We start from the raw sequence: 26,887 nt of genomic DNA, 5'->3' as shown, positions 1-26,887 counted from the left end.
AAAGTACTGGCCTGAGTAAATTAATACTCATAGGATTGGGTAAAAAACAGCCACATTGTAAACCACAGTTAAAACTTCCTAATATTACATTTCTTTCACTATTAAAACATATTCTTTTGCTGTCTGTTGGTTTGTTTTAAGATTAAGACTTTTGGCCATTTTAATTTAAACAAGGGACTTAACTTAAAGAAGGGACTTCCCAGCTGGCACTAGTGATAAAGAACCCGCTTGCCAATACAGGAGACTTAAGAGACATGGTTCAATCCCTGAGTCGGGAAGATCCCTGGAGGAGGAAATGACAATCCACTCCAGTATTCCTGAATGGAGAATCCCATGGACAGAGGAGCCTGGCAGGCTACAGTCCATAGGGTCGCAAAGAGTTGGACACAACTGAAATGACTTAGCAGCAGCTAACTTGAAAACTTAAAAATATCCATTGAGATACAGGTTACATATAACAAAGCATACCTAATTTAAGTATATCATGATTTCATAGATTTTGATAAAGGTACACACTCATATATACTCTGCTACAACCAAAATATGGATATTTCTTTCACTCCAGCAAAAGTTTCTTTGTGTTCTTTGGCAGTCAATCACCTTCCTCTTACTCCTAACTCTAAGCAACCACTGTTCTGCTTTAAGTCACTATAGATCATTTTGCTTGTTCTAGAATATCTTGCAGTGAAATCACATATCCATTCTTTTGTATCTGGCTTCATTTGCTCAGTGTGATGGTTTTTGGATTCCTCCAGCTTGATGGGGTAATCAATAGTTATTAAAAAAAAAAAATCACTAAGTAGTACTCTGTTGCATGAATTGTATGAATATACCAAAATTTACTTATTTATCTGTTTAGCTTATGATGGATGTTTGAGTTGTTTTCCAGTGTGGTACAATTTTGAACAAATGTGCTATGAATACTTCAGTTCAGTTCAGTCGCTCAGTCATGTCCGACTCTGCAACCCCATGAATCGCAGCACGCCAGGCCTCCCTGTCCATCACGAACTCCCAGAGTTCACCCAAACTCATGTCCATTGAGTTGGTGATACCATCCAGCCATCTCATCCTCTGTCATCCCCTTCTCCTCCTGCCCTCAATCCCTCCCAGCATCAGGGTCTTTTCCAATGAGTTAGCTCTTCCCATGAGGTGGCCAAAGTATTGGAGTTTTAGCTTTAGCATCAGTCCTTCCAATGAACACCCAGGACTGATCTCGTTTAGGATGGACTGGTTGGATCTCCTTGCAGTCCAAGGGACTCTCAAGAGTCTTCTCCAACACCACAGTTCAAAAGCATCAATTCTTTGGTGCTCAGCTTTCTTCACAGTCAACTCTCAAATCCATACATGACTACTGGAAAAACCATAGCTTTGACTAGACGGACCTTTGTTGGCAAAGTAATGTCTCTGCTATTTAATATGCTCTCTAGGTTGGTCATAACTTTCCTTCCAAGGAATAAGCATCTTTTAATTTCATGGCTGCAATCACCATCTGCAGTGATTTTGGAGCCACAAAAAATAAAGTCTGACACTGTTTCCAGTTTCCCCATCTATTTCCCATGAAGTGATGAGACCAGATGCCATCATCTTAGTTTTCTGAATGTTGAGCTTTAAGCCAACTTTTTCACTCTTCTCTTTCACTTTCATCAAGAGGCTTTTTCGTTCCTCTTCACTTTCTGCCATAAGGGTGGTGTCATCTGCATATCTGAGGTGATTGATCTTTCTCCCGGAAATCTTGATTCCAGCTTGTGCTTCTTCCAGCCCAGCGTTTCTCATGATGTACTCTGCATATAAGTTAAATAAGCAGGGTGACAATATACAGCCTTAACTCACTCCTTTTTGTATATGTATTTTTGTGGACTTATATTTTAGCTCTTCAGGGTAGATTGCTGTATTATGTAGTACACATATATTTAACTTTGTAAGAAAGTGCCAAAGAGTTCTCCAAAGTGATTGTGTCATTTTATACTGGCATATGTTGTGTATGGAAGTTTTCACTGCTTTCCATCTATGCTAATACTAAAGATTGTCAGTTTGTTTTAATTTATGAGTGTAAGAAGGTATCTCAGTGTGGTTTAATTTTCATTTCTTAGATGACTAATGATGAAGAGCAACTTTCCAAGCGGTTTATTGGCCACTGATATCCTTTTCTTTGTAAAGCACTTTGTCTATTTTTAATTTAATTGGGATTTTTGTCTTTTTATTATTGTGTCATAAGGGGTTTCTTAAGAAATATATTCTGGACACAAATTTTTTCTCCGATATGTGTATTACAAATATACTTTCCCAGTCTGTAGCTTACCCTTCATTTTCATAATTTTCATGTGAAAAGCAGATAATTTTTAATTTTATAAATTTCAATTTATTAAGTTTTTATGGTTAGTTCTTTTTATGGCCTATTTAATATTTGTCTAGCCACATATCAGAAGTTTTTTTTCAGATTTATTTTAGAATCTAATACTTTTAGCTTTGTGTTTAGATCTATATTTTATATCAAATGAATGTTTTATTTAGTATAAGGATTGACATATTTATAGTTCTATATAGATATTCATTTGCTTTATCAAGTTTTGTTGAAAATACTCTTTGAATAAATTTGGCAACTTTTTCAACTATCAGTTTCCCAGATAGGAGAGCCACTGGCTCTAAACTATTCTTTTGAATTGAACAACAAGTTTATTCTTACTGTTAAAACATTGTTTCAATTACAGTAGCTCCACTTTAAAAACAACTCTTTACTATTTAAGAGTTTTTTTTTTTACTTTTCCTAATACATTTGGAATGAGCTTGCCAAATACTATGAAGAATCCTACCAAGATTATGGTTAAAATTATACTGAATTTATAGTACAGTTTAGGGAGAATTTTGCCATTCTAATTTTATTGAGTCTTCTTTTTTTTTTTATTGAGTCTTCTAATTCATATACATAATATAGCTATTAAGATCTTTGTCTCAATAATCTTTTGTAACAGTTCATACATATTTTGAAAAATTTATGACTAGTATTTTTATGTTTTAGTGTTATTGAAAATGGTATTTTTGAGACTCATTTTTCTGTTGTTTACTCTTAGTATATAGAATACAATTGACTTTTACATACAGATTTTGCATTCCAACAAATAACTAAAAAGCCTTGATAAATTTTTCTTTTAATTATTATAATTTTTCTCCCTAGATTATTTGATTTTAGAAAGCAAATTACAATGAAATCTGTGAATAAAGATAATAAAGACAGTTTGCTTCTTTTTTCAGATCAGTCCTGGATGTTCATTGGAAGGACTGATGTTGAAGCTGAAACTCCAATACTTTGGCCACGTGATGCGAAGAACTGACTCATTTGAAAAGACCCCAATGCTGGGAAAGATTGAGGACAGGAGGAGAAGGGGACGACAGAGGATAAGACAGTTGGATGGCATCACTGACTCAATGGACATGGGTTTGGGTAGGCTTTGGAGTTGGTGATGGACAGGGAGGTCTGGTGTGCTGCAGTTCATGGGGTCACAAAGAGTTGGACACAACTGAGCGACTGAACTGAACTGAACTGATTCCTTGGGTCTTTTTCACACCTTAATTCACTGGAAGACATCCCTCCCACCAAGTTGAGGTAAGAACAGGTATTTTTACTTTGTTCTTAATCTTAAGAACATATTATATGTTTTATAATGAATTGTGACAGTAATTGTAGGTTTTTAGTAGATACTTTATCAATTATGAAGAGTTACTTTCTATTCCTAGTAATTTTTAAATCAATGATATTCCACATTATCAAATGAAGTTTTCTGCAACAATTCTGATTATGACTTTTCTCCTTCATTCTGTTAATTTCATTCAAATACCTGGAATAAACTCCATTTGGTCATGATGCATATTTCTTTCACCATAATGCTGGATTCAATTGGCTAATATTTTGTTAAAGATTTTGGCATGTATGTATAGGAGCTGTAAGTCTCTAATTTTTCCTTTTTTGCTTTATTTTTGGTCTGATACTACTATCAGAGTCATAGGGTAAAATGTCTAATACAATGTACCAATAAACCCTTGTGTGCGTGCTGTCTTTTGAGTAATATTTTAAATTGTGAATTCAGTTTATTTTGTAAATATAAAACTATTCTGTGTTTCTTAATGCTTTTTGTCTCCATTTGTGTCTTAGGAAGAATTTGCCCTTTTGGTTATAATTTGCCAGATTTTTTGGTATAAAGTTGCTCATAATATTACTTATTATCCTTATAAATTATATAGTATTGGTAGTGATACCTTCTATTACATTTCTAATGTGAACCATTGTGTTATCCAGCTTTTGTCCTTAATGAGTCTATCTATATGTCCATAAATGTTGTAGACTGTGAATAGCCTAGCTTTAGTTTAATTGATATGCTATACTGTTTCTCTGCTTTATACTTCCTTAGTTTCTACTCATTTTTATTTTTACTTTCTTTGTATTTACCTTCTGTTTAATTTACTCTTTTTTCCTCCTAACTTCTTAATATAGACACTTAATATCTTTTGATTCTTAAACATCCACATTTCCTCTGGAATATTTAGAGATGTGTTATTTAATTTGGTAGAATTGGGGAATTTTTCAGAAATATTTTTAACCTAATATCAGAATCAACATCATGTCTATCCTGGTTTTGGTTACACATTCCATCTCTAGTACAGTATTGGGATGGACTATAAAAGAATATGAATTTCAGGAAGTAAAGTTCACTAGGGACTGTCTTTGAGGCTAGCTACCACAGTAGCATACATATTCCACACTATGTTTAAAGATGAATTGACCCTTTGTCCTTATATAAGGTCTCTATGTCTGAAAATATTTCTTGTTCTGAATTGCACTTTGTCGTATAGTAACATAGAACTCTAGCTTTCTTATGATTAGTGTTTTCATGTTATATGTTTTTTATATACTTTCCATTGAAAATATGTATATCTTCATATTTTAATTACATTTTTTATGGGCATTATATAATTGGATTGATTTTCAATTCAGTTGTAGACCACTTACAATTAATGTAGTTATTAGTATGATTGAATTTAATTTTACAACATGGTTATTTGTTTTCTTTAGTTCCTACTGCAATTTTCTCATTTTTATTCTTTTTTGCCTTCTAATGATTGATTGTTTTTAGTATTCAATTTTATCTCTATTATTGTCTTTTGTTTAGAAGGTATCTTCAAATATATTATACCAGTTAACATACAATGTAGAATTTTTTCTCTTTCCCCCTCTTCCCTTTTATTGCTATCATGTTTCTCTGTATGTTATTAATTTCAGATACACTGATACTCTTTTTTTGTCTTTTGCTATAAACAGTCAATTATCTTCTAAAGGAATTTAAAATGAGGGAAAGCTATGTTTTTATTTTCCAAGTATATTTACCGTTTCGGGTACTCTTTGTTTCCTTAGTGTGGATCCAGATTTCTATTTAGGCCATTTATGGATTCAAGTGTCCAATTGGATCATATTCCTTTAATCTAAAGAACATCATTTTTCTGTCTTTGTAGTGCATTTTTGTCTACTGATCTCATCATCTATGTGGATTCTAGGTCTTTTTAAAAAATATATATTTTTCATCCTTAATATTGTTCATATTTTCTTACTTCTTCACATATCTAGTAATTTTTTATTGGATGCTAGACATTATAATTATTATATTGTTGAGTTCTTAATTTTTTTTGCTGTCTTTAAAGAGTATTTAGTATTATTTTGAAAAATAGTTCAGTTTTCCTGTTGATCAGCTTGGTTATTTGGTTTATTTTTAAGTTTTCTTGTGACAGCTACACTACTGTTTTAACTCTATTCTAGTGCTGCTTTGGCCTTGCTCATGTGAGGTATCTATCAAAGTCCTGAATGTTCATTGAAGTCTTTCTCACTATGACTGGTTAAAATTTAAACATTTCTCAGCCCTGTGTGAGGTCTTAGAATTTTTAGTTCATAATTCCCCATATTAGTTCTTTTTCTAATACTTATGCCCAGCTGCAAGTCATTTCACAGTAGCACATGTGCCTCTGAGAATTCAGGGGGAAAAAAACAAATTCTAGGAACTTTATAGAACCATTTATTTGCATATTTCCCTCCTCCCTAATATTGTGCCCCACACAAATTCTGGCCAATTTAGCTTTGCTGAATTCTGAACTTCAATCTTTTTAACTTTGCAAAGCCAATACGTTTGCTTGGGTTCCCCTTTCAGGTTGTGCCTTTAAACAGAAAGTCAGGAAAATTCTAGAATGTATCCCATTTTTCTTTTTTCAGGGATCACAGCCCTGGGCTACCAATAATGTTGTGTCTAAGAACAACTATTTCATGTTTTTGTTCAGTTTTCTAGTTGTTTACAGCATAAGTCATGTCTGATCTATGTACTTCCACATGGCCAGAGTAGAAGTTCTCTTTTAAATTTTTACAAAATTTTAAGTTCAGTGAACCTAAATTATGCAGAATATTAACTGATAATTGTATTTTTCAATATTCACTTTTGGGGAAACCTAAACAATTACAGTTTAAAGGGACTATAGCAAATGGTGAATGAGATGAAATTTATTAGCGAGTCTGTATCGTAAGCTGCAGTGTTGTCCCCTGCTTAGACGTAATGTCCTAGGTAAATATAATTCACTGAATTTTAAAATAGTCTCTTGAGATTTCCATATTATCAACCAACCAAGAAATGGAGATGGAATATTCCACTGAAGTTTAAATAAAACAAAATTTAAGGAAAAACATTAATGGATTTTTTTATAATATGGCAACTCAAGTCCTTTACATTGTAACAAATTTATTAAAGAAAAGAGCCAAAAGGAAGAGTGAAGAAAATAGAAAGGACATAACAGTTTTCTGAATAAGATTACAGAAATAATAAAATATATGATGAATATGAGACAATGAAAGGAGGAGCAGAAGTTTTAAAAGCAAAAGAAAAAATTAGGGGACACTTTAACCAAGATATTCAGAAGTGAATTACTTAACTACAAAATTCTATCCATTCCATTTGTGAAACATTCACATGGTGTGACTTGAAGCTCCCTGTAGAGAGAGGTGAGAGAAGACAGCAGGTTCATAGGAAGGAAGGCAGGTCAGACTTAGCAGAAAGAACATGAGTGAAGCATGAAAGTAAGAAAGTGCAAGGTGAGTTCTGGGAATGATAATAAAACCAGTTGGGCTACAATGACGGGGAGTACTATAACATAGAACTGGAAAAGATGAGATAAATTGGGGCCAGATTATATAGGCCTTTGAATACCAGGCTGAGAATTTGCTGTTCTTTTTGGTTAAAATGGGGAGTCACTGAAGGTTTTTGAGTAGGGGAGTGAACTGACCTTTGGGTCAATTACTCTGGCTGAAATGTGTAAAGTAGATTGGAAGAGGGAGCGAATAAAAGTGGAGAGACACCCTGGGAGGCTATTGAAATAGATCAGGTGACAAGTAATGAGAACCTGAACTATGGGAGTAGCAGTAGGACTGGAAAGAAAAGGATGAATTCAAGATATCTTTCATGGGTCAAATCTATGGGGCATAGTAACTAATGAGATCTGAGGGAGCTGTTAAAAAAGATTCTGAGATTTTTTTAAGCCTGAGTTACTGAGTAAGTAGGGAAATGAGAGAAAGCATATTTGAGTGGTTGTAGGTGTATGTGTGGGGGATATTGGTGGTGGTGATTTTTATGGTGGGTGGTTTGTGCAGAGGAGATGATGAGTTGGATTTTGATATGCTGTCCTTATGAGTGGTGGTGGGTAACAATTTTCAGAGAAATAAATAGAAAAAAATAATTCTAGTGCTAAAAAGACTGCACTTAGCCTATAGTTGACACTCAATAAATATTGACTGAACCAATCTTTATTAATTACAATTGACATTTTTCACTCATTCACTCAACAGATATTTATTGAACAACTACTATATTCCAAGCACTGGTCTAGATAATGAGAGATATCATGGTTTTCAACAGAAATGATATTTCCTTTATGGAATACATAGTCTTCTGGAAAAGAGACAATTAAATAAGCATTTAAAATAAACAACTTGTGTATTGCTTTAGCTAAAGTACCACTTTATATGTAAGAACCTGTCCAAGTATAGAATGTACGAGGGATGTTTCTCAAATGAATATTTGAATCAACTGAAAGATTGAGCAGGGATTAGCCAGGTGTAAAGGGGTGGGGTGGAGTCCAGGCAGAGGAAATCTCAGTTGCAAAAGGCCAGAGTAATAAAGTTGAGGTCTTCTGAGGAACTGAAAAAGATTCATTATGGTTGAGTAATAGAATATGAATAAAGAAAGATAGAGAATTGGTATGGGCCAGTTCATAAAGGGTCTTAACTACCTTTTCAAGACTTTGTATTAAGAACAATTAAGAATTCACTGAGGGCTTTGGGAAAGAAACAGCATGACCACACTTTCATGTTCTAAAGATCGATTAACTGTACACCCAGAGGAAAACCATTGACTGTGCCCTCAGGAGTTCACATACAAACAGATAGAAACAATGTAATAAGATAAGGCCTACTGAGTTAAAAATGCTATTTACATTAGCCTAGATCACTGACCTAGAGCCAGACATCCTGGAATGTGAAGTCAAGTGGGCCTTAGAAAGCATCACTACGAACAAAGCTAGTGGAGGTGATGGAATTCCAATTGAGCTATTCTAAATCCTGAAAGATGATGCTGTGAAAGTGCTGCACTCAATATGCCAGCAAATTTGGAAAATTCAGCAGTGGCCACAGGACTGGCAAAGGTCAGTTTTCATTCCAATCCCAAAGAAAGGCAATGCCAAAGAATGCTCAAACTACTGCACAATTGCACTCATCTCACATGCTAGTAAAGTAATGCTTAAAGTTCTCCAAGCCAGGCTTCAGCAGTATGTGAACCGTGAACTTCCAGGTGTTCAAGCTGGTTTTAGAAAAGGCAGAGGAACCGGAGATCAAATTGCCAACATCCGCTGGATCATGGAAAAAGCAAGAGAGTTCCAGAAAAATATCTATTTGTGCTTTATTGAATATGCCAAAGCCTTTGACTGTGTGGATCACAATAAACTGTGGAAAATTCTGAAAGAGATGGGAATACCAGACCACCTGATCAGCCTCTTGAGAAATTTGTATGCAGGTCAGGAAGCAACAGTTAGAACTGGACATAGAACAACAGACTGGTTCCAAATAGGAAAAGGAGTTCGTCAAGGCTGTATATTGTCACCCTGCTTAACTTATATGCAGAGTACATCATGAGAAATCCTGGACTAGAAGAAACACAAGCCGGAATCAAGATTGCCAGGAGAACTATCAATAACCTCAGATATGCAGATGACACCACCCTTATGGCAGAAAGTGAAGAGGAACTCAAAAGCCTCTTGATGAAAGTGAAAGTGGAGAGAGAAAAAGTTGGCTTAAAGCTCAATATTCAGAAAACAAAGATCATGGCATCCAGTCCCATCACTTCATGGGAAATGGATGGGGAAACAGTGGAAACAGTGTCAGACTTTATTTTTATGGGCTCCAAAATCACTGCAGATGGCGACTGCAGCCATGAAATTAAAAGACGCTTACTCCTTGGAAGGAAAGTTATGACCAACCTGGATAGCATATTCAAAAGCAGAGACGTTACTTTGCCAACAAAGGTTCGTCTAGTCAAGGTTATGGTTTTTCCTGTGGTCATGTATGGATGTGAGAGTTGACTGTGAAGAAAGCTGAGCACCAAAGAATTGATGCTTTTGAACTGTGGTGTTGGAGAAGACTCTTGAGAATCCCTTGGACTGCAAGGAGATCCAACCAGTCCATTCTGAAGGAGATCAGCTCTGGGATTTCTTTGGAAGGAATGATGCTAAAGCTGAAACTCCAGTACTTTGGCCACCTCATGCGAAGAGTTGACTCATTGGAAAAGACTCTGATGCTGGGAGGGATTCGGGGCAAGAGGAGAAGGGGACGACAGAGGATGAGATGGCTGGATGGCATCACTGACTCGATGGACGTGAGTTTGAGTGAACTCTGGGAGTTGGTGATGGACAGGGAGGCCTGGCATGCTACAATTCATGGGGTCGCAAAGAGTCGGACACGACTGAGTGACTGATCTGATCTGATATTCATTAGACAAGTATAAAATTCTATAGGAACACAGGTAAGAGGGCAATTTATATTATCTATAGAAAAGCAAAAGACAAAGTCACTCAGTCATGTCTGACTCTTTGTGACTCTGCAGACTGTAGCCTGCCAGGCTTCCGTTCATGGAATTCTCCAGGCCAGAATACTGTAGTGGATAATCATTCCCTTCTCCAGGGGCTCTTCCCAACCCAGGGATCGAACACAGGTCTCCCACATTGCAGATGGATTCTTTACTGTCTGAGCCCTTAACTATAGAAAGGGAAGTGTTAAAAAAGACTTAAGTAAGGCTATTTTGAACTGGGCCTGGAAAGTTAAATAGTTGAAATAAATAAACACCCAAATACATTTTCATTTATAACTTTTAAGATCTCTCATTTGTGTCTAAATACTCCTTTTTCTGTCACCAGTTTTCTATCATAGTATTCGTGTTTTAATTTGTATTTCATGTTGTAAGTTTGAAATGTAAAGGTATTTGAATATGTGTAAGAGAAGCTACCTATCCAATTACCAGCTTATTCAAGTCACAACTATTTACCAATATTAAAAAAAGTATTTCAATATGTTAACAATTGGTCCACCTTTTTCAAGAAGTATGTATTTCCTATTGTTAGTGCCAGAGGTAAACTCAGTTCTCTGTCTTGTCTTGTACCCAGGGATTTGGCTCACTCCTCTGCCCTTCCCAGATCCCTTGCAATTAGGCTGTGTTGTTTGAGTTCAGTAGATTACCTCAATGGAATATCCTTTACTTCCAGACTTGACCTGGTAAAGGTCCCACAAGAATGGTCACATTTTTCTATCTTCACTCATTGGTTTAGTAAATGCAGATGGTCCAACAGACGACTCCATAGAGGTCCCAGGATATGATGGGGCTGTAAAATAGGAGGAACTTGGGTGATTGAGTCACAGCTTGGATGACAGTTGTCTGTTTGTGAGCATCACTCAGCCATCATTAGTCTATGAATTTAGAGAGAAATTATTGTATTAGATTCAAGCCCCTTAAAATTGGGCATGGTTTGCGAGTTGAAAATTGGTTTCAAGTCACTGAAATTTGGAAGTTAACACAAATAGTGTTAATTTCCTTGACTAATATAGTCCTATATCACTTCTTTAGTGCTTATAAGACTTTGAGTGCTGCTCCAGGTGTTAAGTCTCTGATACGAGACTTTACTACTAGAACTCCTTGAGATTTTCTCCCCTTATCTCCAAGGATATAATATCTATTCTTTACACAGTCAGTGAGTATAGTATCAGTGCTGATTCTTAGGAACTTTGGCTAAATCTTTGTAATGCCATTTATTAACTAGTCTCTGTGTGTGCTCAGTCCCTCAGTCATATCCAGCTCTTTGTGACCCTGTGGACTGTACTCTGCCAGGCTTCTCTGTCCATGGAATTTTCCAGGCAAGCATACTGGAGTGTGTTGCTATTCCTTACTCCTGGGAATCTTCCCGATCCAGGATTGAACCCATGCCTCTTGCTTTTCCTCCTTTGGCAGGCAGGTGTTTTACCACTGGGAAGCCCCTAGTTGGCACCTGCTGCTAAGTCGCTTCAGTCGTGTCCGACTCTGTGCGACCCCAGAGACGGCAGCCCACCAGGCTCCCCCGTCCCTGGGATTCTCCAGGCAAGAACACTGGAGTGGGTTGCCATTTCCTTCTCCAATGCATGAAAGTGAAAAGTGAAAGTGAAGTCGCTCAGTCGTGTCTGTCTCTTAGCGACCCCATGGATTGCAGCCTACCAGGCTCCTCCGTCCATGGGATTTTCCAGGCAAGAGTACTGGAGTGGGGTGCCATCACCTAGTCCTCATGATTTAAAGATTCATCTTAGCTCCAAGTCCAATAACTTGACAGCTATTCTTGTTCTTGAATTTACTTCAGTTATAAAGTCCTTTACATTTTCCAAAGGAAACTACACTACTGTATTTAAGGCCTTTCACATTTTTAACTCTTCCAAATATATTCTTAGATTTTAAGTTACTTCAGTTCTTTAGGTAGCTTTTTGCTGAGATTTTTAGCTGACTTCCCTTCTAGCTTCTGGATTTTCTTCTAAGTTGGTCCTGGTCTACAGTAGTTTAAAAATCCCCATCTTCTCAGATCTAAGTTGTGCACCACCGGAGTTAAGTTGATGTGCTTTTACAATAAATTATTATTAGCTATGAATTAATTTCCTTAGTTTTGTTCCTGTAGTGTATCAAATTATTTGAACTTTTCTATCTCTGTTTTGGAGGTCTGTCTTGTACACTTGCATCCAATAGTTTGTTTTTCATTTTCTATCTGAAATACTCAACCATGTTGTCAGCTTTGTTTCTCTCATAATTTTGTCTACTTTTTCTTCTGCCTCCTACCTCCTAGGCTTAGATTTTCTGTCTTCTAAAACATGTATTTTTATCTTCTAGTTTTTGTATCTTCTCTAGTCTTTTCTTCACTTTCTTTTACTTCTGTCTTCACAGTTTTCTTCTTCAGATTTCTAATCTTCTTTCTCCAAATCCTGATCCTACTATTCCTAATTAATAAATTCCATCAACTTTAGCAAATAAAGTCTTAAGATCTGGTAGTCTTCAAATGATGCAATTTTTACTGTGCTATGAATTTGAAGACATATTTCTTAAATTAATTAGTCTAGTTAATATTTACTGAGCAGACATTAAATCAAATGATGCATATTTTCTGCCTTGGTGTGCCAGACATTAGGTTGTGTGGTAGATAAATCACAAAAGGATTATCTCTTATAACAAAAATAGGCTTACATTGACATAAAACACAGCAAATGTTAGCTTTTTGTAGTTACAAACATTATCTGGTGAACAATGCTTATTAAAGAGATAGGTTCAGTATGACTTGGTTACACATAGATGTGGCATCAATATTAGTATTAGCTTTCATAGATCTTTCTCAAATAACCAGGCACATTGTTAAGAAAACTAAAACTTGAAGTGTACAAGAAAAATAAAAATTTTTTCTAGCCAAAAATTTTCAGCAAATATTACACTTTGCATTTAGATGGGATCAGATCAGATCAGATCAGTCGCTCAGTCATGTCCGACTCTTTGCGACCCCATGAATCGCAGCATGCCAGGCCTCCCTGTCCATCACCAACTCCCAGAGTTCACTGAGACTCACGTCCATCCAGGCAGTGATGCCATCCAGCCATCTCATCCTCTGTCGTCCCCTTCTCCTCTTGCCCCTAATCCCTCCCAGCATCAGAGTCTTTTCCAATGAGTCAACTCTTTGCATGAGGTGGCCAAAGTACTGGAGTTTCAGCTTTAGCATCATTCCTTCCAAAGAAATCCCAGGGCTGATCTCCTTCAGAATGGACTGGTTGGATCTCCTTGCCGTCCAAGGGACTCTCAAGAGTCTTCTCCAACACCACAGTTCAAAAGCATCAATTCTGTGAGTATTGTGGGTTCAGTTCATTTTTGGCTAGTTCCTTGGTCTGACTTATATTTCTCAAGATCTATAGGCCCCTTCCTATGTAGTTGGTACTAACCACAGGGTTTTAATCTATTGCCTGTAGCTTCCAAGGTGGTTCCCTCTGTTATAGCTTCTTCTGTTTGCTGGTCTCTTCAGTGTCTGGTTTCCGTCCTGACACACACACAGAAAATAAATAAATAAATAAATAAAAATGAAGAATATGGACAAAGAAATAAAATTGCCTATAAATGTATGAAAAGGTTTTTAATCTCACATATCATTAATAAAATATAAATTAAAGCATCAAAAAAAAAAAAAAAGCATCAATTCTTCGGCGCTCAGCCTTCTTCACAGTCCAACTCTCACATCCATACATGACCACAGGAAAAACCATAGCCTTGACTAGACGAACCTTTGTTGGCAAAGTACTCTCTCTGCTTTTGAATATGCTATCTAGGTTGTTCATAAATTTCCTCCAAGGAGTAAGCAAGCGTCTTTTAATTTCATGGCTGCAGTCGCCATCTGCAGTGATTTTGGAGCCCAGAAAAATAAAGTCTGACACTGTTTCCACCGTTTCCCCATCTATTTCCCATGAAGTGGTGGGACCTGATGCCATGATCTTCGTTTTCTGAATATTGAGCTTTAAGCCAACTTTTTCACTCTCCACTTTCACTTTCATCAAGAGGCTTTTGAGTTCCTCTTCACTTTCTGCCATAAGGGTGGTGTCATCTGCATATCTGAGGTGATTGATATTTCTCCCGGCAATCTTGATTCCAGCTTGTGTTTCTTCCAGTCCAGCGTTTCTCATGATGTACTCTGCATATAAGTTAAATAAGCAGGGTGACAGTATACAGCCTTGACGTACTCCTTTTCCTATTTGGAACCACTCTGTTGTTCCATGTCCAGTTCTAACTGTTGCTTCCTGGATAGGAAGACCTAAAAGCCTACCCAGGGTCTTCATCATTCTCCCCTTCAGTGTCGTGAATGGTTAACTCATGCAGGCCTGAATTGGAAACCCTGTTTGATGCCTACTGACTTTTTGACAGACACTGCACAATTTACATAACCTCTCTTAACCTCAAGAAATAATAGTACCTTATGCATCTGCCCTTACTCCCCTGCAGTTCTTTTTTCAATACAGCAACCAAACTGATCCTATTAAGACACTTAAGTCAAATCAATTTATGACTTTGCTCAAAACTCACTAATGGCCTTTCATCTCACTAAGAACAAATGTTGATCTTTATAAGGATCTGCAAGGCTCTATGTGATTGGATAAATGCTTGACCTCATTTTCTATCCCTCTCCGTGTTCACTCTGTTCCAGTTCACCAGCCTACTTGCTAATTTTAAAAACTGCCCAGTGGAAAACAGGGTATAAAAACATGCTTGGTTTCTGTCTCCTCAGCACCATTATTATTTCTGATAATATTCTGAGAGCTTCCATAATCTTCAGAATAAACTTTCCCCAGGTGGCGCTAGTGGTAAAGAATCTGCCTGTTAATGCAGGAGATGCAGAGATGTGGGTTCAGTCCCTGGGTTGGGAAAATCCCCTGCAGAAGGAAATGTCAATGCTTTCCAGTATTCATGCCTGAAAAATTCTGTGGGCAGAGAAGCCTGGCAGGCTGCAGTCCTTGGGTCGCAAAGAGTCGAACATGACTGAGCACACACACACACAAATGCTTTTCATGTACCAACATGATGTCATTCAATCTTCATGACACCCTAAGGGGTGGTAATAATACCCAGTGGTTTTGAAGTGCAAAAATCACTGGAATCACACTGAGTGCTTCAACTTTCCTTCCACCAGTTATTAACTGTGACTTTGGGCAAGGTACTTAATCTGTTTTATCTCAGTTTCCTAATCTGTAAAATGAGATTAAAATAGCAGTTTCTATTAAATTGAGAGACAGTTATTAATTAATATTTGTAAAGTACCTAGAAGAAAGTTGAGCATATAGCATAAGTTTTTGCTAAACATTGAAATAAAAATGAATTCTTATTTTTTTCTTATTTTTTGTGCCTTAGTTTTATTACCTGTATAATAGGGATAGCAATATGGAATTTACTTCACAGGATTTTTGTGAGAATTAAATGAGATAGCCTGTACTGATTATAAAACAGTGTCTGGTACATGGTAAACTTTCAATAAATGTTAGCTATTAATATTCTTATCATCATAAAAACATGGAGTTTTAGACAGATTAACTGCAGTATGCAAGGTTACATGACCTGTAAACTGATGAATTGTGTCTTTGTCCAAGACTACTTCAGTGAAGATTAAAAGCTTTCAATTTCTTTACACATGATGATGGATGTTTTTTGTTTTGTAGTAAGTTTTAAAAATTCATCTTTGTTGTTCTTGTTTCCTCTTCTCAATTTGCTGATATAGCCTGATTTTCATTCTTGACTGTCATTATGTAGAAAAAGGAGAGGCAAGAACTCACTGGAAGTTGGTGCAGGTTGGAGAGTACAAAACTGAATTTCTCCTTGCATGGAATGTTTTCCTCTCCTTTACCATGACTTCATTCTCAGTTGCCAAACTGTGTCACACAGTATGAGTTCTTGCTGAAATGGAGAAGGGTGGGGGGTCATGAGACAGTCTTACAGACATCTGTGAATTCTGATCCAAGTGGATGTAGCTAAAGTAGTCACACTCATTTCAAAACTACAGAGACCTCCCACCCCCTCCTTTTTGTGTATTTATTTCTTTTGAATTTGTGATGTTCATTTGTGACAGACATGTAATATCAGTAAGCTAGGGTATTTCCAGATCATAAATTCTGTGCTTCTCATCCTTCATCTGCTCAACCACAAAACTCAATAATAAGCTACATCCCAAAAGAAATAGTTATTGCCAAACAACTCTAGGTAAGCAAAGACAGCCAAGTGTATGTTTTAGAATGTTTTCATAGAGAAGCATCTGTAAAATGTTTGTGCACTGGGAATAACAGAAGAGTTTACATAATTGTGCTGCTTATTTTCTTTTTTGGCAGTGAGGAAACACTCATGCAGCATATTTAAAAATATTTGTGTATTTCAGCTACATTTTCATTGGCAGTAGACACACAATCACAGTAACCAGGGTCAATCAAAATTCTATTTTACAGCTGGTGCGTAAAATGTGTAATCAAGTCACAGAAGTGTATCTGGATCCATGTATATGCATTCTTAACTTTTCCCTTTGTCTCATGAAGCATTCTACTGGAAAAACTGGACACATTTTAGATATCCAAATTAGGAACAATTTAAATGAAATGGCATCTCTATTTTATAAAATAAGTCTCATAAAAAGGAAAAGCACTATTTAATTCAGAAAAAGGAGGCTGTCCTAAGGAATGCATACTTAAAGAAAGCATATGATTGATATGCTTTTTATTTATACAGTAGTACAATGTAGTAAAGAATAATGTATAATTCTGGAAGTTTTTAAATTCACAAAGTCCTTGTTAGAGAAAGAAAATGAATCAGTCTTTAGTTCAACTCTAAATTGAGTCTAATTTAAGATTCTTAACAAAGTAGGAACTCTGTGCACATGATGGTTAATCATGAGAAAAGAAGATGGAAACTTGGCTGATTCACATTATTTTTTAAAATATATAAAAATAAGGATACATGTATAGGGGGACATGGCGTTTAAAGGTAAATGATAAGCAGTCACAACTAGTGAGAAGCTCATCTAACCACATATTCACAGGTAAAGTCTCTGTGGTCACATGAATGCTGTGATGAGTGAGATTTGGGGGACAGTCCAGCAGAACACACTGTTCCGGGTTCCAGTCTCAAATATTACTGGAGCAAATTGATGTGTTCACCATTTAATTCAGATTTTTTATATCTCATTTATTGTATGGATATAAAAATATAACTTGATCCTTCTGCCACAAGGCAGACAGGACCTGTGAGTAGAAATATGAAGGCCCTGTTCATCAGCCTCTGCTTATCTCTATGGTGATAAATGCATGTTTGTTGCCTGGCAGACAATGCCCAGGCTACCAAACCAGACATTAGGCAGCTAGCACTCACCTAACAGTCACCATCGCACAGTGGAATATTGAAGCCCAAAGATGAATAGTCGAGTGGTATTCACCAAAAAAGACTGATTACTTAAATGAGCTACTTTGTTATTTAATTAATTAACTGAATCTTTATCCCCAAAAGTTTTAGGCAATCTCAGAAAAATAAAAGAAAATCAAACAGAAGATATGAGTTATTGAAAAGTAGAAATCATTTTGCAAATATAAAACTAGGGAAAATGCAGATTTAAACACATTTTGAATGAGATTTTGTTATTAGATCAATGAATGTTCCCTCTATTCTTAGTGATTTAGTGCAATTGATGTTCCCTACCAATTCCAAATCAGTTAAATTTTGTTATATTCTTTGTATGTAATGAATTGTTTTCAACAGGATAATATTATTAATATAAATTAAATTCCCCACTCCCCTGTTTTTTATATTTACCCTTCTTCAGTAATTTATTGAATAGATTTAAAGAGATTGCAACCCTGAGTGCCTATGGGGACCAGTCAGGTGATATAAGGAGTTAACCAGGCTTGACAGAGGCTTTGTTCTTCTGGACACCACATATGTAGTCAGAGTGGGCTGAGCTGATTTAGCCTAATCACCTGTTGCTTTGCAGATATTTGGGCACCTAATAAAACTTCTGAGTTTATTTTTATTAAAAGCTAGAAATTTGGATTTTTTTATTTGAACATGCATTTTAAACGTTATCAACTTATAAAAACACTTTATAAACTACTATATAGGTAGAATAGTACATGTTTTCTGGCTGATTTAGCAACTTGTGACGGTATATTTTGATTGTGATCAACTCATAAGGTCTGTATTAATCCTATGAAACCACACACACACACACACACACACACCTAATCTAATCTGGTGGTTGTTGGTAGGTATATCAGTTATGATAAGCAGAGTTATAGGCTGTGGTAGCAAAGAGCCACAAACTTAGCAGGCTTGCAAAAACAGAGGTTTATTTCTCCCTTGTGCTGTATGTTCATAATAGGTGGATAAGGAGGTTTTGTTTGTCATAGAGACCGAGACTGATGAAACGGTCCCTGTCTGAAACACTGTGCTGTGCTTAGTCTCTCAGTCATGTCAACTCTTTGCAACCCCATGGACTATAGCCTGCCAGGCTCCTCTGTCCATGGGTGTTCTCCAGATAAGAATACCAGAGTTGGTTGCCATGCCCTCCTCCAGGGATCTACATTGGGTAGAGAGAAAAAAGACAAGGAAAACCCCACAGTGACTTTTCAAATGACATGCCTCTTTTCAGCATGTTGTCATTGGCCAGAGCTAGTCACATAGAATTTGGTGAAGAGTTTGGCCTCGCTCAAAGAGAGGTTTGGCCTTTCCTTCAGCTTCTGACAGGAAAGTCTTTGTTTAGGGTGAGCCCTGGCTGTTTCTGACCATTTTAGCTGGGGGATGGCCATGTCAGAAATAGCAACCATGTGATTTGTGTGAACATTGGGCCATGCAGTTATTAGTTGTCCTGGGGACTGAATCCATCCATTTGGTCATTCAATCTCTCATGCCTGTGTAATGAAGTTCTAATAAAAACTCTGTGTGTTGTGTGTTGTCACACACTGATACTGCAAGGATCATGGATCCAAGGGCAATGGAAGCCTTGCATTGGAACCCTCTCAGCCTTTGCTCTATGACTTTCTTCTTTCAATTTATTTTCATCTGTATCCTTTGTAATAACCCCTAAATGTGAGTACAGTAATATTCAGTGAATTTTGTAAAACTTGTAGGGTATTATCAGATCTCACAGTGGTTTTGGAAATTCCCTGAATTTGGTTTTGGTATCAGAAGTAAGGGAGTCTATGCCCTAAAATGTCACAGTTCAATTAAATCTGGGTTTCTGATCTCAACTCAGTTCTGTGGGTGGAATTTTATAAAGTCTCCTCAAGGAAGAGCAGCACAGGTAGGAAAACTGGGATATTTGTAAACTTTAATACAATATACAACAATGGACTTAAGGAGGGAAAAGTTACTTGCATTCAGCCATAAAGGATATATATGCGTCAGCCTAGTATACAAAGTTGAGAAGTTTATGCCAGACATAGGGGCAGAGTACACATAACCATGAAGTGTTGCACAGCATGACATGAGCAGAGAACTTATATGTACTCTTTAGTTCCATAACCATTGGGGAGTGACAGGTCTGGGACAGGTAATAAGGAATTTTACATCGTTAGCAAGATAAAGGTGCTTAAGAATAGTCAGGACTGATTGGGAAGAGAAATCTTGGACTAGGTCAGCACTGTGAGGTCAACAGTGAAACTGGGCATTATGGGAGCCTCATCAAAGTAGGTCAGTGTGCAAAAGAACACTCAGAGCAGAGTCTTGCACAGAGAACCTCCAGGGAGGTTCTCTCTGTCCTGAGTGCTCACTGTTATTCAGTCAGATGGAACCTTATAGACTTAAGAATTTGAAAGTGCTGAGCAGAGCTAGTCATTCTTTTCTCACCAAGATCTTTAAAATGTTGACAGGTTTGGTCCTATTCCTCTGGGTAATTTAGACCTGTTTTGGGACACCTGGTTCTCTGGGTATATGGGTTTTGAAGATGTGCCCTGAAGTCCAAGTGGTAATAACCTTTTTCTTTATGACCCAATCAGATCAGATCAGTTGCTCAATCGTGTCCGACTCTTTGTGACCCCATGAATTGCAGCACACCAGGCTTCACTGTCCATCACCAACTCCCAGAGTTCACTCAGACTCACGTCCATCGAGTCAGTGATGCCATCCAGCCATCTCATCCTCTGTCGTCCCCTTCTCCTCTTGCCCCCAATCCCTCCCAGCATCAGAGTCTTTTCCAATGAGTCAACTCTTCCCATGAGGTGGCCAAAGTACTGGAGTTTCAGCTTTAGCATCATTCCCTCCAAAGAAATCCCAGGGCTGATCTCCTTCAGAATGGACTGGTTGGATCTCCTTGCAGTCCAAGGGACTCTCAAGAGTCTTCTCCAACACCACAGTTCAAAAGCATAGCCCAGGGAAATAGAACCAGAAATAAACTGACATACTACTGTTTGAAATGAATAAAGTGAATTCTTCATAAAGCTATACTTTTGTAAAGTGTATTCCAATAACAGAATGACCCTTGTATTAGTCCATCTGGGGTGCTGTAACAAAAATTATACAGCAGATATTTATTTATCACAGTCCTAAAGACTGAGAGACAGATTCTATGTCTGGTGAGAGCTCATTTCTAGTTTATACTTGGCTGTCTTCTCATTATGTTTTCATGTGATGGAAGGTACAAAGTTGTTCTCTGGGGTCTCTTTTAAAGGGTACTAATCCCAGTCATTGGAGAAGGCAATGGCACCCCACTCCAGCACTCTTGCCTGGAAAATCCCATGGACAGAGGAGCCTGGTGGGCTGCAGTCCATGTGGTCACTAAGAGTCGGACATGACTGAGTGACTTCATTTTCATTTTTCACTTTCATGCAGTGGAGAAGGAAATGGCAACCCACTCCAGTGTTCTTGCCTAGAGAATCCCAGGGATGGAGGAGCCTGGTGGGCTGCCGTCTATGGGGTCACCCAGAGTCAGACATGACTGAAGGGACTTAGCAGCAGTAGCAGCAGCAATCCCAGTCCTAACTGTCTTCATGTCCTCATCACTTTCCAAAGGCCCCACCTTCAAATACCATTACATCATAGGCAGACACTTCACCATCTGAGTCACCAGGGAAGCCCACACTGGGGATTAGATTTCACCATATGATTTGGAAGAGACACAAACATGCATATTATGGCTGTGCTGTTTTTAAGAAGAGTGCTTGAATAACAATTTGAGATAGTTCAGTTCAGTTGCTCAGTCCTGTCTGACTCTTTGCGACCCCATGAATTGCAGTACTCCAGGCCTCCCTGTCCATCATCAACTCCCAGAGTTCACTCAGACTCACGTCCATTGAGTCAGTGATGCCATCCAGCCATCTCATCCTCTGTCGTCCCCTTCTCCTCTTGCCCCTAATCCCTCCCAGCATCAGAGTCTTTTCCAATGAGTCAACTCTTCCCATGAGGTAGCCAAAGTATTGGAGTTTCAGCTTCAGCATCATTCCCTCCAAAGAAATCCCAGGGCTGATCTCCTTCAGAATGGACTGGTTGGATCTTCTTGCAGTCCAAGGGACTCTCAAGAGTCTTCTCCAACACCACAGTTCAAAAGCATCAATTCTTCGGTGCTCAGCCTTCTTCACAGTCCAACTCTCACATCCATACATGACCACTGGAAAAACCACAGCCTTGACTAGAGGGATCTTTGTTGGCAAAGTAATGTCTCTGCTTTTCAATATGCAGAAGAGTGCTTGAATAACAAGTTGAGATAGTCGCCAGTTAATTTTTTCTTCTTCAATTACTGTCTCCATTTGAGCTTCCCAGGGGGATTTATTAGGGAAAAGGAAGAAAAAAGATAAAAATGACAAATTCTTAGTTTCAAAGTTCAAAAAACACTTTCTAGCTATAAGAGAGAAACAGTTAATAGGTAACAAGTGGAAAATTCCATGGAAGGAGGAGCCTGGCAGGCTATAGTTCATGGGGTCACAAAGAGTCGGAGGTGACCGAACACAGCACATACAGCACATGTAATCTGGCAGAATTTTTTTTTTTTTTAAATCTAGACCATAAACTGCAAAAGGTCATAGAAACTGAAAGCTTAATATGGAGGGAAAAATTGACAGTGTGAGTTTGGGGGATAGTAGATGAAGTGCTTAATTTTTCAGCCCCATCCTTTGTGGCTAGAAATTTATAGTAACAAGAAGGAACCCTTCCTTACATTGAAGAGCACAGAGTAGATAAGACTATTGCTTGGCACTTACTACCAAGATCTCTAGCTAAAGTTTTTTTCTACCAGAGTTGATTAAGGCCAATAGTGATCTTGCTGCTGCTGCTGCTGCTGCTAAGTCACTTCAGTCATGTCCGACTCTGTGCAACCCCATAGACAGCAGCCCATCAGGCTCCCCCGTCCCTGGGATTCTCCAGGCAAGAACACTGGAGTGGGTTGCCATTTCCTTCTTCAATGCGTGAAAGTTAAAAGTGAAAGTGAAGTCGCTCAGTCGTGTCCGACTCTTCGAGACCCCATGGACTGCAGCCCACCAGGCTCCCCCGTCCATGGGATTTTCCAGGCAAGAGTACTGGAGTGGGGTGCCATTACCTTCTCCAAATAGTGATCTTAAGTCAGAGTGATTCCCTGTTCCTGGCTCTCAGTCTTCCTCAGGTTCATATGGGCTTGAAAGATCAGCCAAATCTTCTAGGAGAGCCCAGAAGAGCCCAGTTATGGTGAGTGTATCCAGAGGGATCCTGATTTGCTTATGTCAATGATCTTTTATGTAGCAGTAAACTCACAGTGGACAGGTTCTGGTAGTGAAGTCTCTGTTGAGAAATTTGTTAACTCCAGTATGTTCTGGAATGGAAATGAGTTTCACTTAAAAGATCAGTTTTCATGCTTCATGGTATGACAGATCAATGACCCCAAGTAGAGTTCTGTCTCACAGGTACTAATGCCTTGTGGAATTTAGCTTCTCTTCAATGGGCAGATGGATAAGCAGAGCTTGTGAAAGATTTAAAATACTAGCTATACACTGATGACTTCCTCATTCTTGACTCCATCTTTGACTTTCTCCTGATCTCCAGACTTGTGTATCCAGCTGCCTGCTCAACATCTTTAAGTAGGTGCCCAATTGGAACTTCAAACTTGACATTTCCAAAACAGAAATATTATTCATCTCTAGAACTGGCTACATAATTTGCAGGGCCCAGTGCAAAATGAAAATACAAAACGTCTTGTGCAAAAAGTAGGAAAAAGTGCCATTAAAATATTAAAACAGAAAGCTTTTTCCTTTTTTCCTATGCCCTCTCTCAACTTGTCATAGTGTTTTTTCATTTGTTATTAATGTCATAGTTCCTCAAACATGAGGAATAATCATCCATGAGTACAGAGCATCACAGGACCAGGAGAGATGACAGCAACAGGAACTAGAGGCAGTGCATGAGTCAGGACAGGACAGTCAAGCCAGGCATCTCTTATTCTTGTGGGTCACTACCTTTTCAAAGGGTACTGAAGCCTCCATACAGGGTGATGCTAGGTATCCAGAAGTAGGATGGCCTGGGGAAGTGTGGGATGAACATACATCCTGGAGTAGAAGGTCTCAGAGGTCATGGACAATGAAGGCAAGACTGAGCAGGACTTGGGGTATCTGCTAAGACCCCATCCTAGGGAAGAAAGGTGTCAGCAGAAGTCATAATCACATGTGATTTGCGGCCCCACTGTTCCATTGGACTTCATTTACAAAACACAAAATCAAAGATCCCTAAAATGTTCTCCTCCACAATTTTCTTCTCAAATGTTACCTCCTTGGAGAGAGGTTCTGACTATCCTATTTGAGGTGCTTTTTCCTCTGACAAAAACTGTCGTGTCTTTTCTCATACCAATAAGCAATTCTCCAGTTCTCTGAAACCAGCTGGTATGAGTCCAACAATTCCTTTTAATTATGACACAAACTATCCAGAGTCAGCACAGAACCCACAGGTAGAAAACTTGATTCCACAAGACTGCCTTTCACTCCAGATCCTGGTTGCAATCCCAGGCCACCTGCAAGTCTGACTGATCAGCTATAAATTGGGGATTCTCATGACACAAAGCTAGTGGAGGTGATAGAATTCCAGTTGAGCTATTTCAAATCCTGGAAGATGATGCTGTGAAAGTGCTGCACTCAATATGCCAGCAAATTTGGAAAACTCTGCAGTGGCCACAGGACTAGAAAAGGTCAGTTTTCATTCCATCCCAAAGAAAGGCAATGCCCAAAATTGTTCAAACTAATGCACAATTGCACTAATCTCATATGCTAGCAAAGCAATGCTCAAAATTCTCCAAGCCAGGCTTCAGCAGTACGTGAACCATGAACTTCCAGTTGTTTAAGCTGGATTTAGACAAGGCAGAGGAACCAGAGATCAAATTGCCAACATTTGTTGGATCATCAAAATAGCAAGAGAGTTCCAGAAAAACATCTATTTCTTCTTTATTGACTATACCAAAGCCTTTGACTATGTGGATCACAACAAACTGTGGAAAATTCTTAAAGAGATGGGAATACTAGACCTGCCTCCTGAGAAATCTGTATGCAGATCAAGATACAACAGTTAGAACTGGACATGGTACAACAGACTGGTTCCAAATTGGGAAAGTAGTATATTGATGCTGTATACTGTCACCCTGTTTATTTTTCTTATGTGCAGAGTACATCTTGTGAAATGCTGGGCTGGATGAAGTACAGGCTGGAATCAAGATTGCTGGGAGAAATATCAATAACCCCGGATATGCAGATGATACCACCCTTATGGCAGAAAGTGAAGAAGAACTAGAGCCTTTTGAAAGTGAAAGAGGAGAGTGAAAAAGTTGACTTAAAACTCAACATTCAGAAAACTAATATCATGGTATCAGGTCCCATCAACAATGGAAACAGTGAGAGAGTTTATTTTTTTTAAGCTCCAACATCACTGCAGATGGTGACTGCAGCCATGAAATTAAAAGATGCTTTCTCCTTGAAAGAAAAGCTATGACCAACCTAGAGAACATATTAAAAAGCAGAGCCATTACTTTGCTGACAAAGGTCCATCTAGTCAAAGCTATGGTTTTTCCAGTGTTCATGTTTGGTTATCAGAGTTGGACTATAAAGAAAGCTGAGTGCCAAACAATTGATGCTTTTGAACTGTGGTGTTGGAGAAGACTCTTGAGAGTCCCTTGGACTGCAAGGAGATCAAACAAGTCAATCCTAAAGGAAATTAGTCCTGAGTATTCATTGGGAGGACTGATGCTGAAGCTGAAGCTCCAATACTTTGGCCACCTGATGCAAAGAACTGACTCATTGGAAAAGACCCTGTTGCTGGGAAAGATTAAAGACAGAAGGAGAAGGGAATAACCAAGGACATGGTTGGGTGGCATCACTGACTCGATGGACATGAGTTTGAGCAAGCTCCGGGAATTGGTGAAGGACAGGGAAGCCTGGCATGCTGCACTCCATGGGGTCGTAAAGAGTTGGACACGACTGAACAACTGAACTGAACTGATGATTCTCCTCCTTCGATTCATAACTGCTAGAAGAGTTCACAGAACTCAGGAAGACACTTATGTTTAGTACTTTGTCATAAAGCTGCAAATGAATAGCTAGTTGAAGATGTAAATAGAACAAGGTCCAGAAGGATCCCAAGCACGTTATTTCCCCATGGAGTTGGGTGTGTTATCCTCCTCGTATGTGGATTTGTTCCCCAGCCTGGAAGCTCTCTGAACTTCTTTATTCAAGAATTTTTATAGAGCCCAGTCTCCAGTTCCCCTTCCCCTTCCTGAAGCTAGGGAGTGGGTGGTTTCCAGTCACTTGGTCTTTCCAGAGACCAACCCAACCTGAGGCTACCTAAGGGTCCCATCCTCAGTTTTCTTACTGATATGAGCTCAAGTGTGTCTGAAAGTTGCTCATGGTATATGATAAAAGATACTCCTATCACTTAGGAAATTCCAAGGGTTTTATGAGCTCTGGCCAGAAACAAAGACTAAAGCTACTTTTAATTATACAGAAAAACACATTATTCTCTTACCCATTCTCAACTTTATTTTTCTTCCTCATATTTAGCACAACTTTTAAATTAATAATTTATCTGTTTATCAACCAGTTTCTTTTTTGTGTGTTATGACATTATTTATAGTTAATTCATACCCAGTTACATGGAAAGAATATGTATTGCTGAACAGATATTTTATTAAAACAATTTTGCCTTTATTTACTCATTAAGAATATTTAATAGATAACTGTTTGTTGAACAAGTCCATAGCTATGTGAGGGATTATGGGGGAATATGAAGGTAAATTAGACAGAGTCCCCATCTTCACAGTGCCTGTCATTAAAGGGTCACACGTTAAAATTTTAATAAAAATTATTGAACTTCAGTGGGGAAAAAAAGTTGCTTCTTCTGAGGAGATTGAGTCAATGACAAAGTATACCTAAGTTGAGCTTCAAAGAATGGATACTAAATATTCCAGTCCTTTTTTTCTTATGATTTTTTTTTTCTGTATATAACTTGAAAGTTGTCTTAAGGTTCTAGGCTTATATGGACCAAGCTACATAATTGTGTCTAGATAACTTAGAATGAATGCAATTTTTAAAGGGTGTACTAACAATGAAATATGAATAACTGATCAGAAAAATTAATCTTAACCCATATTTTTCTTATGAAGCTTTAGGAATGCCTAGATGGATGGAAAATATAGTGTATTGTCTTAGTATTTGAACCAAGTAAAAGAATAAGTGCTGGTGTAATGAGAAATGTTAAATGTGATGGACAAACCAGCTGAACAAACAGGCTGGGAATTTGTTTTATGAAACTCACCTTACAGA

The sequence above is a fragment of the Bos indicus x Bos taurus genome, chromosome 4, assembly GCF_003369695.1.
Source record: "Bos indicus x Bos taurus breed Angus x Brahman F1 hybrid chromosome 4, Bos_hybrid_MaternalHap_v2.0, whole genome shotgun sequence".
Taxonomy (NCBI): Eukaryota; Metazoa; Chordata; class Mammalia; order Artiodactyla; family Bovidae; genus Bos; species Bos indicus x Bos taurus.
The sequence above is the reverse complement of the archived record's forward strand: the minus strand, read 5'-3'. Positions refer to the sequence as shown.